Source organism: Musa acuminata, chromosome BXJ3-9 (assembly GCF_036884655.1).
Source record: "Musa acuminata AAA Group cultivar baxijiao chromosome BXJ3-9, Cavendish_Baxijiao_AAA, whole genome shotgun sequence".
NCBI lineage: Eukaryota > Viridiplantae > Streptophyta > Magnoliopsida > Zingiberales > Musaceae > Musa > Musa acuminata.
The window spans coordinates 15,498,302-15,514,015 of NC_088357.1; positions in this window are offsets into that span (position 1 = coordinate 15,498,302).

The window sequence follows — 15,714 nt, forward strand, 5'->3', positions numbered from 1 at the left end:
TGATTTTGATGATGAAACCAATTGATAGTATTTATAATCTAATCTGTGTTTTAAGTGACATAAGAAGCTTCGATTAGGGAGAGACACTTGAAGCAGGAAGAATCATGTTGGGCCGGAGTATAACATATCAGAAGATTGGACGTCGAGCCGGAGGATCGGTCGACATATCGACAGAAGGCTTCGGGCCATAGGTTCGGGCATCGAGCTAAGAAGAGTAGAAATTATGCTAAGGAAATCGGAGTTGCAAAGGTTAATTGACCAATTTGGTAATAGGCCACAAGAGAGGACGATACGCCGAAGAATCGGACGAAGCGTTGATGAACTAATGACATTGTCAAACAATATTTGATTCAAGCTTTGTAATAATTGTCTAGATCAAAGTAGGTTTTAGGTATAATTGGGTTGGAATTGAGCCAACTCAATTAGGGGCCAATTGGGCCCAAGTTTGGGCTATGTTGGGCCAAGTAAAAGGCCCAAACAATGACTCGACAAATGGAACCATTGGTGGCACAGTCTTTGAGACTATGTTAGGCGGTGGTACCGTCAGTCTTGGCGATGGTACCGCCCAGACTCAATCTCCGAGACTATTAGGTGGTGGTATCGCCCAAACATAGTCTCCTAAGCGGTGATACCGCCAGACTAGGTGGTGGTACCGCCTAGTGTCAATGCTGCAGCTAGTGGTACTGCTAGTACCCGGAAGACCCGAGATATGACTAGTTTTAGCTCCAAGTTTGAATCCATTTGGAGCCTATAAATACCCCTCTTATCCCTGGTTAACATACAAAAGCACAAAGAACTTAAAAGTGAGAAAACTTCTAAACAAGGACAAACTTCTAAACAAGGTGTTTGATATAATGCTTATGTATGTCCGTGTCTTTTGGCATGTTCATGCCTTGTACAGAATGTAAAAGAGTGGCCGAAGGCTTAATAGTCCCATTTTAGTTGGGTTGGTGGCCTCTTTAGGCTTGTAAATAAAGGTTGTGTCATGTGGACACGTTCGAGAGCTTTTCGGTCTGTAATGGATCATTTTACCCTTTGTTGTGCAACTATTCAGAGCTTGTAAAGTCTGTTTGTAATTTGCATTGTCTATGAAGTGTTTTTCGGACATGTTTGCTTGTGGATCCCGATTGAGGCGTTCTCTTTAACCCGTTCTCTCTTTTGTTGGTCCTAAGGGACAATGGGAGGCTTCGGGGAGGCTGACCTTTGCGGACGGACGCGCGAGGGTGCCGCACGCCTTAGGCAAAACCAGCTAAGGTCGTGACATTATGGTATCAGAGCGGGACAAGCACTCATAGAAACACTTGACATGCAAACGTGGGGGACCTAGCGGGGCTGCGTTGAGGGCAGTCAGCAACGCGCGACCGTTTGAGGGAAAACGGGCATGGAGATGTAGGGAAAAGAGTCGCTCAGAGGAGCGGGCATCTAACATTGGCATTCAGGGGAATGGCCAACCCTTCGCGCAAGAGGCACCACGAGAACAGGTAAGCTTGGAAGAATTCGGAGCGCACAAAGGTTGGGATGGCTGAGTTTGAGCTACGGCTCAACATTGACAACTGTACTTGATGTTGCTCTAGGCAAGTGAGGCGCTTGGCAAGAATGAGACCATCCAAGGTGGAATTAGTTGCTCAACGACCAAAAGAGTTATGCAAAGCTCACAGAGGTGAGGGTAATTGCTAACTCGAAGAATTTGGTACTCATGCATGGGCTTGTATGCGGACGATGGAATGTTCGTGGCCATCCCAAGGCGACCGAGACTCGGCGCCATAGAGCATTGAAACTTTCTCTTCGGCATGCGAAGGATACGTCCGGAGGAGGCTGAAGTGTGCAACGAGTTCAGCATGTTGCTAGACCTTGAGGGGTGCAGCGGTGGTTGTATTGACGTGGAGGCGCAATCTAGCAAGTGTGTCTGCAGGAGGCAGAACAATGCACAGTTTGTTCAGCAGATCGGAGTAGTCCAAGGGGATGGTGGTCTCCGAAACGAAGAGAGATATTGCTCCAACGGGATAGTTATCCAGGAGGGATAAGTCTCGGCACTCCAGAGGGAGAATCATGTGAGGCGGACTTCACATGTTGAGGAGGAGTACCTCACGAACAACAACTCCACGAAGCTCAATGGACCGAGCAAGCAGCGAGGAGTTGCCGCATGATCTCGCTCAAGAGAATGCATTGGTGGATGCATTGCGAGATCAAGTGGGGGAGCGACCTGAAGCAACTTAAATGAAGGCACACTTAGAGTCGATATGGAGATCGGACTCAAGGGAGGGTTGACCCGTGGAATGGTGGGCGCGAGGGCCACCATCGACTCAATGCAAAAACGAGGAGCGGAGCAACTTGGGTGTAACTTGGCGAAGTACTCAAGCCGCATGAAGGGAGCCAGCATAGAAGTTGGAACGTGGAGCAGAGGCACAGTGCTTTCCTTAGACAGAGGTCAAGGACATGAACTCTTGCAGAGGCAATAGTAGGATCATGTTGTTCCATGGGTCCTTCATTCTGACGGAGCGGACTCATCTTGCATGGTGCCAAAGATGAAGGGAGCTTCGGGGCATATGCACCTTATCTCGGAAAAGCATTTGATGGAGGAACTAAGGCGACTCAATTTGCGGAGGCGAAGTTGGGTTCAGAAGGCCTTAGCACGGGGCAAGAGGACGCAGAGGCGGGTACTCTTGAAGAATATGCCACAGTGTTGCCATTCGAGTTGCTATGAAGGAAGCGGTGCGCAGCGGAGATTGTGCTGGTAGGGGCAGAGGCCCAGGATCCAAACAATGGTGCATAAGTTATAGTGAAGTCGGAGGACTTCGAGAGCTACTAGGTGACGGACTGTCCTAGAGCGGTGCTTCATCTAGGTGTGACCCAGGAGTGGGTGGATGAAGGTCGATTGCCAAAGGAGCGAACAAAATCGAAGGTGGAGGAGACCCTGCGATGTATTGGCAGAGGCCACACATGGAGGGTATACAATTCGAGTTTATTCCACAAGGATCAGAATGCAATGGAGATGTCACCAGGAGGTGACATGGTGCAGCGGATCGTGGTGGAACAGTTCGTGGCAATGCGATACACACAACCTAGTCCGGTAAGGGATGAGATCATATGGAGGTATGATCGGGAGCTACTGGGAGCTCCACTTTGGTGAACAACACGACGGCAAGAAGGGCTATGGATTCAAGGAGTGAAGGCCATGGTACCGCAGAGGCGGGTCTTCCGTGCGTGCATCGAATTTTGCATCGGACGAAAACCTTGGTCATCAGCATATGGGGGCTATGTTCCACTAAGGGAAAAGTTCGAAGGCAAGTACCAGTGAGTTCCATGGGAGGGACTTGATCATGCAGAGGTATGATCGAAGCAGCTGGAGAGTTGGACTGCTCCAGAGCTCATATTCGCTTAAGGGAGCTCGACAAGTCAGAGGACAAGGTCGAGTAAGCGAACGTTGCTACCAAGGAAGCTAAGGAGAACAGAATCGGTGCAAACTCTACAACATGATGGCAGAGGCCAAGCATGGGAGTTGCAGTCTGTCTTTCCATCGACCAAACAGACTGCTTAGAGAACACAGAGGTGTTGAAGCAGGGGGTCGAAAGGGGCGAGGAAGCGACGACGAGTCCAGAGGGACTTAGCTACCCAAAATCAAGCAATCAGTTAGAATGGAGGTGGACTCGGAGGAGTGTCACGGAGGCATATCTACTGATTGTGAAGAAAAGGGATGGAGATGCGAGGCGACGGATAGTAGTGCCATGGGCATGGCAGCGCCATGGTACCGCAGAGGCGGGACTTCCGTGAAAGTCATTGATCCCTTGCTCTCATGGAGGGAGAGCGCTTGGTCGTGAAAGGGGCCGAGGAGGTGGAGAATGCAGAGGCAATCTTCAAGTACCGAGACAAGGCTGAAGGGCAGAGGCCGAAGAACTTCGTAAGACCGGTGTCAACAAGTTTCTCATCAAGATAGCCGTAAGTGAAGGACTTCGGGTCATGCAAGAGTGCACGACCAAGGAACGAAGCAAGCAGTACGCGGTGCTGTACCTTTACTACTCAGTGGAGTAGGCGGCAGGGTTGATGGAGAAGACGGTACAATCCCAGAGGCGACCTCATCTATCAGAGAATTACTCCAAGTTGGGGTGAAAACTTCTCGCATTCCAGAAGTTCGATGGCATTGAGAAGGTGAATCACAGTAGCCAACTCAACGCAAGGAGTGCAAACACTTCAAGTGCTTCAGAAGTGTGAGCAAAGAGCAGGCGAAGACCAGTAACCAGCTCGATGCATGAAGTACAACCTCGAGGAGGCGGGCGAAGTCAAAGTAACCTTTGCCTTCTCAACTCTTAAGAGAATGGGCGAAACCGAGTACCCCAGTTCTCTTATCTATCCAGCAGAGGAGCTCTGCACAAGTTCAAAGACCCTTCGAAGATAATGGAAGACAATAGTTGTCAAATCCTCACCAATGGTGATCAGTGCTACTGAGAGTAGATTGTCCGCTTCATTTCCCAACGAAATGCCAATCGAAAGCGGAAGTGATGCGAACCTACTTGGATGTGACAACTAACTGAAAGAAGAGTCAATGAGCAGATGTTGTGGAGGAAGGACCCAAAACTTCAGAAGTTTGCGAGGCGATGCTCGTTAAAGCTCCAACAAGCATCCACCCAGTTCAAGCAGCATGTGGAAATTTTGAGAAACTGGCGCAATAAGAATAGTCTTTTCCTTCATTTGGTGGATCCGTAGGAATCAACGAGGATCAACACAACTCAGCCAACCCCACACCAGAGTTAGAGTCATTGGCGAGTTGAAGCAGCATGGCGGATCAAAGGTTCGACTACTCAAAAACAGCAGCGGAGAGCAGCTGGGAGCCAGGAGGCGCATTGCAGCTGGAGCAGAAGATTGAAGACTCAGCAAAGGCGAAGAGTTGCAGTGTTCACAAAGGCTTCGACGAGGACGTCGAAAGGATAAGTGGGGGAGAATGTCACGGACAAACTTCTAAACAAGGTGTTTGATATAATGCTTATGTATGTCCGTGTCTTTTGGCATGTTCATGCCTTGTACAGAATGTAAAGGGGCGGCCGAAGGCTTAATAGTCCCATTTTAGTTGGGTTGGTGGCCTCTTTAGGCTTGTAAATAAAGGTTGTGTCATGTGGACACGTTCGAGAGCTTTTCGGTCTATAATGGACCATTTTACCCTTTGTTGTGCAACTATTCAGAGCTTGTAAAGTCTGTTTGTAATTTGCATTGTCTATGAAGTGTTTTTCGGACATGTTTGCTTGTGGATCCCGATTGAGGCGTTCTCTTTAACCCGTTCTCTCTTTTGTTGGTCCTAAGGGACAATGGAAGGCTTCGGGGAGGCTGACCTTTGCGGACGGACGCGCGAGGGTGCCGCACGCCTTAGGCAAAACCAGCTAAGGTCGTGACATAGTGTCAATGCTGCAGCTGGTGGTACTGCTAGTACCCGGAAGACCCGAGATGTGACTAGTTTTAGCTCCAAGTTTGAATCCATTTGGAGCCTATAAATACCTCTCTTATCCCTGGTTAACATACAAAAGCACAAAGAACTTAAAAGTGAGAAAACGCTATAGCAATCACTTGATAAATCCCCTCCTCTAGCTCTAAGTTTAGAATTCTATTTAGGGAGGAGTGAGTGCTTGTAAAATATTATTTCCTAAACCTGTAAAAAAGAGAAGAATGATATAAAAGGGTAGTTGATTTTCTCCCATTGAAGAAAGATTGTTAGTGGATGCTGGTGGCCTCGACGAAAGAGCAATCGAGTGTGGATATAGGTCATGACGACCAAACTACTATAAAACTCAGTTTGCATTTCTATTTGTGCAATTTACCTTTACTGCAAACTGCCTTACTTGCTTTACTTTCTCATTACACTCTTCTATATGCTTTTAAGTTAAATACATTTTTTATATCGATTTTTATCGAAACGAAGATTTTTCAAACCCGATGCTTTTATGTATTGCACTAATTCACCCTCCCCCCTCTCTTAGTGCCGACTCGATCCTAACAGTTGGTATCATAGCCACGGTTTTTCTCATTTGGTTTAACACCCAAGAGAAATGACTCTTTTCAGCTTTCAAGAGGGCCACTCTATCATTCGTTCTCCCATGTTTAATGGGACGGACTACACATATTGGAAAACTCAAATGAGAGTTTTCTTGATTTCCTTAGATTTCAATATATGGAATATCATTGAAAATGGCTTTCAAAAGTCTTCTAATCCAAGGAATGAATGGAATGATTTGGAGAAGAAAATTGCTAGAGCTATGAACGCTCTATTTTGTGCCTTAAATAAAAATGAATTTAATCGAGTTTCTATTTGCGAAATGACTTATGAGATTTGGCATATACTTGAAATCACATACGAAGGTATTAGTAGAGTTAAAGATTCAAAGATTAATCTTTTGATACATAATTTTGAATTGTTTCGCATAAAACCAAGCGAGACAATTAGAGACATGTACACCCGGTTTATAGATATCGTCAATGGTCTAAAAGCACTTGGTAGAAGTTTTTCTAATTTCGAACTTGTTAACAAAATACTAAGATCCCTTCCCAAAAATTAGGATCATAAAGTAATGGCTATTCAAGAATAAAAGAATTTGAACTATTTTCCACTTGAAGAACTTATCGGGTTTTTAATGACCTATGAAATGAGTTGTATGACACAAAATGAACATGAGAACAACCTTCCAAAGAACAAAAAGGATTTGGCACTTTAAACAATAGAATACCTTGAGTGATAACTCAAGTAATGATGATGATGACTTTGAACTTCTCACTATAAAATTTAAAAAGTTCATGAAATAAAATTAAAGAATAAAAATGAACTTAAAAAGAAGTTACCAAAGTATTCAAGGCGGCTTGGGACAAATCGAGCTCATCCGATGATGAGAAGCAAACCAACAAAGACAAGGTGGAGAACTACACCTTAATGGTTTTCGACGACGAGGTAACCAAAATCCCTTTACTTTATTTTGAAATTACTTGATGCATTTCATGAGTCATTTTTAAATTAGTTTAGAAAAAAAATATATAAATTGTCTATATATATATATATATATATAAAATTGATACCATATTTATCTTTCTAGTGATTTTGAAAATGATCATGAAAATGATATGTTTTATGATAAAGGAACAAAATGCTAGATCTAATGCTTGTACATCTAATAAGATTAATCTTATGTATATTTTTAAGAAGCAATAATGTGTATTTTAATAATTTTCATATTACTTTTTGATTTTATTTAAAATTATTTTATGTTTAACGAAATCATACTTGATGATTTAATGATGCATAATGATTTGAAATCTTATGCTTTGGAATTACATGTTACACTTTTAATCTTATATTTTTCATGACATGATTCCTTTGTATTTATGATTTGTATATATCATGATATGATTAAATCATTGATGCAAAGAAGAAAAATGTACTACTGCAACAAAAAATAATAATTTTGATTAAAAAGCTTTATGAAATCATGCTTGATGAAATAATGTAATGATGATTTGAAATAATGCTTAATGAGTTTATATTTCAAAATTATGCATGATGATATTTGTGATGATGAACTTTGCTTTTAAACAATGATGCATGTTTTGGTTTTGACATAAAAATAAAAAACAAAAATTTGGGCATGCTTGTATGAAATCAATCACATGAATTGAAACAACTAAAATGAGAATGCATTATTAAAAATTTCTCTATCACTATCTTATCGATTTTTCAAAAAGAGATTAATGAATCTATTTATATTTTGAATCTCTTGAATTATGAAAATGATTTTGATGCATGAAGATTTTATATGCATGAATTGAGATCCTTCTATTTGATAATGGTAAAGGGGGAGTAAAATTTGTTAGCTTATATATTCTAAAATGATGCATTGTCTTGCTAGCTTGCTATCTTGTATTCTTTTTCAAAAACTTGCTAGACTTCATACTTCAAAGAGAGGTAACACTTGCCAAATTACTAGTTTGCATGTTGTAAAATAATGTAAAATTTTGTTAGCTTACGCTTTGCAAAGGAAGAAAAAAATCACACTTCTCAAAAGAGAAAAAAGAACTTGCTATCTTGAACATCACTAAAAATTGCTAGCTTGCCTATCTTAAGAAGTAAAAATGCAAACATACAAAATTTACAATCTTGTACACCTTTAAATTTAATGATGATTTGGTGATTATCTATGTTGTAAAGTGATGAAAAAATTTGCTAGCTTGTATGTTATAAAACTTGCATATCTTAAAAACTAACTAGATGCACTTCTCCTTTTTGTTGATGACAAAGGGGGAGAAGTTATGATGATGATCATCCATGGAATGATGTATTAAAATTTTGATTATGCATGATTTTATGATGACATATTGCTTGGATTTTTGAATTCAAGAGTTCTATTAATATGACATATTGATAGGGGAGTTAAGGTTAACTCCGCCATCAATTAGTTGTCATAATAAAAAATGGAGAGAGTGTTAAATATTGGATTTTGATGCTGAAACCAATTAATAATGTTTATGATATGATGTGCATTTTGAGTGACGCAGGAAGCTTCGATCAGGGAGAGACAATTAAAGCAGGAAGAATCATGTTGGACCGAAGTAGAACATGTCATAAGATTGAACGTCGAGCCGGAGGATCGGTCGATGTATCGGCAGAAGACTTTGGGCCATAGGTTCGGGCATCGGACTAAGAAAATTTTCTCTAAGGAAATCAGAGTTACGGAGGTTAACTGACTGATTGGGCAATAGGCTGTAAGAGAGGACGATATACCGAAGAATCGGACGAAGCATCGATGAACCAATGACATGCTATACAATACTTGATTCAAGCTTTGTAATAATTATCTAGATTGAAGTAGGTTTTAGGTGTAATTGGGTTAGAATTGGGCCAACTCAATTAGAGGCCAATTGGGCCTAAGTTTGGACTATGTTGGGCCAAGTGAAAGGCCCAAACAATGACCTAACAAATGAAACCATCGGTGGCATAATCTTCGAGCCTATGTCAAGCGGTGGTACCGCCTAGACTCAGACTTCGAGATTGTCAAGTGGTGGTACCACCAGTTTGGGTGGTGGTACCGCCCAAACATAGTCTCCCAAGCGGTGGTACTACCACACTAGGCGGTGGTACCACCTAGTGTCAATGTTGTAGGTGGTGGTACCGCCAGTACCTAGAAGACCTGGGATGAGACTAGTTTTGGCTCCAAGTTTGAATCCATTTGGAGCCTATAAATACTCCTCTCATCCTTGGTTAAAATACATAAGCACAAAGAACTTAAAAGTGGGAAAACGTTGTAGCACTCACTTGAGAAATCCCCTCCTCTAGCTCTAAGTTTAGAATTCTGTTTAGGGAGGAGTGAGTACTTGTAAAAGGTTGTCTCCTAAACCTGTGAAAAGGAGAATACGGGTATTAAAAGGTAGTTGATCTTCGCACTTCGAAAGGAGATCGTTAGTGAATGCCGGTGGCCTCGACGGAAGAGGAATCGGGAGTGGATGTAGGTCATGACGACCGAACCACTATAAAACTCGATTTGTATTTCCATCTATGCAATTTACCTTTACTGCAAACTGGCTTACTTGTTTTACATTCTCATTACACTCTTTCGTATGTTTTCAAGTTAAATACATTTTCGATATCAATTTTTATCAAAACAAAGATTTTTCAAAACTGACGCTTTTATCCACTGCACTAATTCACCCTCTCCCCTATTAGTGCCGACTCAATCATAACATTGCCCAATCAGTATATTGACCTCCGCAACATCCGATCTCCTTAGCGTAATGTTCGATCTTTCTAGCCCGATGCCCGAACTCATGGCATGAAGCATTATGTTGATACGTCGATTGATTCTCTAGCTTGACATCCAATCTTCTGACATGTTTCACTCTAGCCCAACGTTCGATTCCTCCTACTTAAATCAATTTACCTTTTCTGATCAAAGTTAGTCCTGCATCACTTAAAACACAGATTAGATTGTAAACTCATCAATTGATTTCATCATCAAAATCTGAGATTCAACATCTAATAGAGATGTTGTTCATAATTTACTCACAAATACCTATTTATAGATATTTTCATAAAAGACACAACCTTTGAAAAATAACTACCAAATTAACTACAAAGAAAATCACCTTTCTGAATAACTCTTTTGAAAAGAAAACTTTTTTAATTTGAATAATCTATAACAATCCCCCACTTGTTCAAATTTAAAAACTTTCTTCAAGTGATTAAATAGTATTTATGAATAAAATAATTTATCTTTCGATTTGAATATTACCTTAGTGTAAGCATCACAAAGTGAAGTTGAAATCCTAAATAGCATAAAAGCTTTGAATTTATTATTCTTGATAACAACACTAGTGATACTATACACATAAATACAACATATTTGTATTCATCATAAATTCTCACTCAACCCTAATAGTGCCTTAGGTTCATCCAAGTTCATAAACTTTTATGAGAGAAACTCCAACTCTCAATTGAAGTGGCACTACTTCTAAGTTCATATAGGTGAAGTTCTTATAGTATCTTTGTCACACTTTAAGACACTTATTCTAACTTGATTGAACTTTATTTAAGAGTATAATTAACTCAACACTCATTCGGTAACAACAAGTACTTAAACGACTAGTAAAATATTTCAAAGTACTGAACCACTCCACTTGTCAATAACTTGTTCTTACCCTTTGAACTCTTCATTACTCATTTCATAATATTGAGTAGGGTTGCTATCTTTGGTGGACTATTTATCCAATAAGCTTTAACCCCATCCATTTTGATATTAATCTTACAACTTCTATTGTAAGAGATTTGGTGAATAGATCAGTCAAATTTTCACTTGTTTTTTTAAATGTGAGTGAAATAATCCCACTCGATTAATTTTCTCACATAATCATATCTAAGACTTATGTGTCTTGACTTTTCATTATATATTTCACTATACGCATGAGCTAAAATGGCTTGACTATCACAAAGTATAGAAATTAAATTCATACTCTTAGAACTTAATGAAATTTCTAATAGAAAGTCCCTCAACCATTCAGCCTCCTTTCCTATACTTCTGTTAGAGCAATAAAATCTAATTCCATAGTTAAGTGAGTTATACATGTTTTTTTCTTGCTCTTTCAAGAAACAGCGCCACCTCCCAAGGTGAATACCAAACTAGTAATGGATTTGTTATCTTCAAAACTTGATATTCAACTTGCGTCAATATATCAATCTAAAATAGCAAGAAATTTTGAGTATTGTAGGTCATAATCTACTAGTTATAGGTGCCCTATAAGCCAATCACGTAAGTGATGACACATGTAATATGACATGCACTCTTTATTATTATTATGATAATTTCTCACTTTATATTGCTTATTACATAAATATATTGTGATGTCCACAGACCAAAATGCTTAAGCGGGAGTTAACGTAGTACACATTGCCCACTTCCGATGTGGGACTAATGGGATGTTACACTATCCCCAACTCAATTAGCTTGATGTCCTCGTCAAGGCCCGACATATCCCAGATCAAACCCTAGTATAGGGCATGAGGATTAACTTAGTGGTGGCTCCACGCCGTGATGAGTTCTTTGACTCTATCCACGGGTAGCCCTTTCCTACTCAAGCCCTCTCACCCTGCCAAATGCTCTGATACCAAATGTCATGACCCGAGTCTGATGAGCCAACTGGCCAATAACTCCTTTTTGGTCATTCAACCATGGACCAAAATGCTTAAGCGGGAGTTAACGTAGTACACTCATCAGGCCCTTATAAGCTAATCATACACATTGCCCACTTCCGATGTGAGACTAATGAGATGCTACAGATTGGTGTGCTGTATGCCCATTCATATGATGGAGGCGGCTAGTCTTATAGCTACTTATGTAGGGATACTAGGGCTATAGTGCAGGTTCTCGTTAGAGAATGAGTTCACTGATTGATCCACTTATGGAATGTTGGATGGTTAATAATACCTCATTATCAAACTATAATTCTATCGTCCCAATGGCGTAACTGGTCCTTAGACTATAGATACTAAGGATATCTTGTATGAGTACTCCACTCTTTGATACCAGAATTATAGGTTTAGAAGTTTCAGATCTAACATAATCGGTCATCGGGAGTGGTAGCCAACCTTACGAGGGCTATTGAGTATTGATAGAGGATCATTCACTCTCGGTATCATAAGAGGAATATCCTATGTGTTCTTGCTCAAACAAATCCTTGGCCGAGGTCATTCGGATTGAGAGAGAAAGAGTTCTTTAGGAGAATCCGATTAGAACAAGACTCTAGGAGAAACCGTATGAGCACGATAGCACCATGCTCGGTGTATGGTCTTTGGGATATTAGATGGATGATGTGTTGGGAAATCATGGGGGCGACATCACATGCGCAGCGGAAGAACAAGAAAACAAAATCCCCGATTCCCAAAGAGATGTTCGTCGTCGTGCGAAGATTGGTACGCAAAAATCCACGAAACATGAAACTGCATATAGAGTAGATTGTGTTACCTAGGGAGATCGTATATCCCTGTTTCCTTGCAGATCCTTAGGAGAGGATGAAGAAGGTCAAGCGTCCTCCTCTCTAGCGGTGATCCACACAACAGGGTTGCGACGACGCTCCTCAAAACTCCAGGCCTGCTTTGAGGTGGAGAGGAAGAGGAGAATAGGAAAGGCAAGCAAAGGCTCTAGCCTATGAGGCTCTGAATCCCTCCTATTTATAGAGGTCCCCTGTCAAACCCTAATGGGTCCTCCCCTAGTGGGTATTGGATCTGCATCCAATAAGACAAGGGCTACGTCGGATATCTCATATCTGAACCTCTACTCATCGCAATGCCTACCATATGTGTGTGACCCCCTAGGCCCAATATCGAGCTGGCCGTGAGTCATACCTGTCAGAACTCCTTCTAACTCAGTGAATTATTATCTCTGTAATAATTCACTTGACTCATCGACTACGGAAGTACTAGGCCACTACACCGTAGTCCCCAGACGATACAGGGGAATCCAATCCATTAGACCTGTCTGTCCTCAGTTATCGTGTACCTATAATCCCTCATCCATCTAATATCCCAGATACCGTATATCGAGCATGGTGTTGTCAGACCCATACGATTTCTACTCGAGTCTCGCTCTAATCGGATTCTCCCGAAGAACTCTTTCTCTCTCAACCCGAATGACCCTGGCCAGGGATTTGTCTGAGCAAGAACACATGGGATATTCCTCTCATGACGCCAAGAGTGGATGATCCTCTATCGACACTCAATAGCCCTCGTAAGGTCGACTACCACTCCCAATGACCAGCTGTACTAGATTTGGGACAGCCAAACCTATAAGTCTGGTATCAAAGAGTGGAGCACTCATACAGGACATCCTTGGTGTCTCAAGTCTAAGGACCGGATACACCACTAGGACTACGAAATCGCTATCTGAGAACAAGGCATCGTCAACCATCCAGCATTCCATAAGCGGATCAATCAGTGAACTCATTCTCTAATGAGCACCTGTACTGTATCCCTAATGTCCCTACACGAGCAGCTATGAGACCGGCTGCATCAATCATATGGACGGGTATACAGCACACCAGTCTATCCGGTTATCACGATGTCCCTCTCGAGTAACCTATGACTGGGATTATTTAGGATATGTGTTTAAAGGTGAATCGATCTCATTATCATGATCTCATCACGATCCGATTCCCATTGCACAAATCCAAAGACATCACAATATATATATGAACATATGCAATAGTTATAAAGTGATATACGCCAAAATATAATAAGCAAAATGATTCTGTATCAAGTCACACGTGCCATCACTCACGTGATTGGCTTGCTGGGCACCTATGACTAGCAATCTCCCACTTGACCTAAAGCCAATCACCTATGTGTCTGATCCCCATCAGACCCCTGTGACGCTCAAAGACAAAATAAGACAATGGCTTTGTCAGTGGATCTACAATGTTATCTTCGGATGAAACTCTTTCCACTGCTATATCTCCTTGGGTTACAATCTCTCTAATAAGCTGGAACCTCCTCAGAACACTTCTGATGAGACCCGGGTTCCCTTATTTGAATAATTGCCCCGTTGTTGTCGCAATATAAGGAGATCGGCTCCTCGCTACCCGGCACGACTCCCAAATCTGTGATGAACTTCTTCACTCAGACTCCCTCCTTTGCTACATCTAATGCAGTAATGTACTCCGCCTCTGTGGTCGAGTCAGCAGTGGTATCTTGCTTGGAACTCTTCCAGCACACTACTCCTCCATTCAAGGTGTACACTGCTAGTCATAAGTGCCCAGCAAGCCAATCACGTGAGTGATGGCACGTGTGACTTGATACAGAATCTTTTTGCTTATTATATTTTGGCGTATATCACTTTATAACTATTGCATAAATGCATATATATTGTGATGTCCTTGGATTTGTACAATAGGAATCGGATCGTGATGAGATCACGATAATGAGATCGATTCACCTTTAAACACATATCCTAAATAATCCCGGTCATAGGTTACTCGAGAGGGACATCGTGATAACCGGATAGACTAGTGTGCTGTATACCCGTCCATATGATGGATGCAGCTGGTCTCATAGCTGCTCGTGTAGGGACACTAGGGATACAGTACAGGTGCTCATTGGAGAATGAGTTCACTGATTGATCCGCTTACGGAATGCTGGATGGTTGATGATGCCTTATTGTCAGACAACAATTCCGTAGTCCTAGTGGTGTATCTAGTTCTTAGACTTGAGACACCAAGGATGTCCTGTATGAGTGCTCCACTCTTTGATACCAGACTTATAGGTTTGGCTGTTCCCAGATCTAGTACAGCTGGTCATTGGGAGTGGTAGTCGACCTTACGAGGGCTATTGAGTGTCGATAGAGGATCATCCACTCTCGGTATCATGAGAGGAATATCCCATGTGTTCTTGCTCAGACAAATCCCTGGCCAGGGTCATTCGGGTTGAGAGAGAAAGAGTTCTCCGGGAGAATCCGATTAGAGCGAGACTCGAGTAGAAACCGTATGGGTCTGACAACACCATGCTCGATATACGGTCTCTGGGATATTAGATGGATGAGGGACTATAGGTACATGGTAACTGAGGACAGACAGGTCCAATGGATTGGATTCCCCTGTATCGTCTGGGGACTACGGCGTAGTGGCCTAGTACTTCCGTAGTCGATGAGTCGAGTGAATTATTACAGAGATAATAATTCACTTAGTTAGAAGGAGTTCTGACAGGTATGACTCACGGCCAGCTCGATATTGGGCCTAGAGGGTCACACACATATGGTAGGCATTGCGATGAGTAGAGGTTCGGATATGAGATATCCGACGGAGCCCTTGTCTTATTGGATGCAGATCCAATACTCACTAGGGAAAGGACCCATTAGGGTTTTGACACGGGATCTCTATAAATAGGAGGGATTCACAGCCTCATAGGCTAGAGTCTTTTGCTTGCCCTTCCTATTCTCCTCTCCCTCTCCACCTCAGAGTAGGCCTGGAGTTTTGAGGAGCGTCGTCGCAACCCTGCTGTGTGGATCACCGCTAGAGAGGAGGACGCTTGACCTCCTTCACCCTCTCCTAAGGATCTGCAAGGAAACAGGGATATACGATCTCCCTAGGTAACACAATCTCTATACGCAGTTTTTGTGTTTTTTGCGGATTTTGCGCACCAATCTTCGCACGACGATGAACATCTTTTTGGGAATCGGGGATTTTTGTTTTCTTGTTCTTCCGCTGCGC